The 1828-nt window shown below is 36.2% G+C and overlaps 1 non-coding gene across 1 annotated transcript; it reads right to left on the reverse strand.

The window, feature by feature from the left end:
* Window positions 1-747: 747 nt before the first annotated feature.
* LOC123464154 lies at window positions 748-854 on the reverse strand. The gene has a single exon (XR_006639395.1). It is a non-coding gene; the product is annotated as a U6 spliceosomal RNA (small nuclear RNA).
* Between the last annotated feature and the right edge of the window lie 974 nt (window positions 855-1828).

Here is a 1828-nt window from a genome sequence, read left to right on the forward strand (position 1 = left end):
GTCTTTGATCCATTTGGATTTGAGTGTAGTGCATGGGTCCTCAAGTCTATTCCATTGGTCTATACTCCTGTTTTTATGCCAGTACCATGCTGTTTTTATTACTATGGCTTTGTAATATAGCTTTAGATCAGGTATGGTGATGCCACCAAAGGTATTTCTTTTGCTGAGGATATGTTTGGATATGCAAGGCCTTCTGCCTTTCCATATGAAATTTGAGATCATTTTTTCTATCTCTGTGAAGAACATTGTAGGGATTTTAATTGGAATTGCGTTAAATCTATTTATTGCCTTTGGTAGGATTGTCATCTTCACAATGTTAATTCTGTCTATCCAGGAGCATGGGAGGTCTTTCCATCTTCTCAAGTCCTCCTCAATTTCTTTTTTGAGAGTTTTTATATTTTCGTTGTATAGATCTTTTACTTCCTTGGTTAACGTTATTCGAAGGTATTTTATTTTTTTTGTTGCTATTGAAAATGGGACTATGTCCTTTATTTCTTTTTCTGTGTCTTTGTCATTTGCATACAGAAATGCTACCGATTTTTGTGCATTGATTTTGTATCCTGCTACTTTGCTATAGGAGTTAATCACCTTCAGGAGGTTTGGGATGGAGTCTCTCAGGTTTCTTACATATACAATCATGTCATCAGCGAATAGAGCTAACTTAACTTCTTCCTTTCCAAATTGTATCCCTTTTATTTCCTTCTCCTGTCTTATTGCTTGGGCTAGGACTTCCATAACTATATTGAAAAAAATATGGAATGCTTCATGAATTTGCGTGTCATCCTTGCGCAGGGGCCATGCTAATCTTCTCTGTATCGTTCCAATTTTAGTATATGTGCTGCCGAAGCAAGCACTGTAATATCCTCTTGATACTTTTTTTTATTATTATTATTTTTAGTTTGAAGTCTGTTTTTATCTGATATTAATATGGCTATGCCTGCTTGTTTCTTATTCCTGTGTGCCTGGAATATTGTTTTCCACCCTTCCACCCTGAGAAAGTGTCTGTCTTTAGTTGTGAGGTGGGTTTCTTGAAGACAACAGATTGAGGGGTCTAATTTTTTGATCCATCCTGTTAGCTTGTGTCTCTTGCTGGGTGAATTAAGGCAACTAATACTTAGGGTAATGACTGTGAGGTTTGATTTGATCCTTGCCATATTTTGTTGGCATATGTGGTTAGGTGTTTTCATGGACTTTGAACTTTTTTTGTGCCTTTGAGTTTGGTTATTGTGATCTGCTTCTTGTAAACATTTGAGTTTGATTATTTGATTTGTCTCTGCAGAGAGTTTACTGAAATGTTCTCTGTAGGTTTGGTTTTGTGTTCATATACTTATAAAGCTAATTTTGTCATGTAAAGTTTTTCTTTCACAATCTATTAAGAGGGATACTTTTGCTGGGTATAGTAGTTTGGGTTGGAAGCCATAGGTTCTTAGACTTTTCAGTGTTTCATCCCAGGTCCTTCTGGCTTTCAGGGTTTCCATTGAGAATTCTGAAATAATTCTGATGTGGTTACCTTTAAAAGTGATGTGCTATTTTTCCCTAGCTACTTTTAGGATATTCTCCTTGGTTTCAATGTTTAGAGTCTTAATGACAATACGTCTTGGAGAGTTTCTCCTTTGGTCCAATCTGTTTGTAGTTTTATTAGCTTCTTGTATCGTGACAGATCTTTCTTTTGAGAGAGTGGGAAAGTTTTCTTGGGTTATTTTGTTAAATAAGTTCTCCATGCCTTTGGTCTGAATTTCTTCTCCTTATGGTATTCCAATGATCTGGATGTTAGGACCTTTAAGGGTGTCCCACAATTCCCTCATGTACTGTTCACAGAAATGTTTGA

Source organism: Jaculus jaculus, chromosome 10 (genome assembly GCF_020740685.1).
Source record: "Jaculus jaculus isolate mJacJac1 chromosome 10, mJacJac1.mat.Y.cur, whole genome shotgun sequence".
Lineage (NCBI taxonomy): Eukaryota > Metazoa > Chordata > Mammalia > Rodentia > Dipodidae > Jaculus > Jaculus jaculus.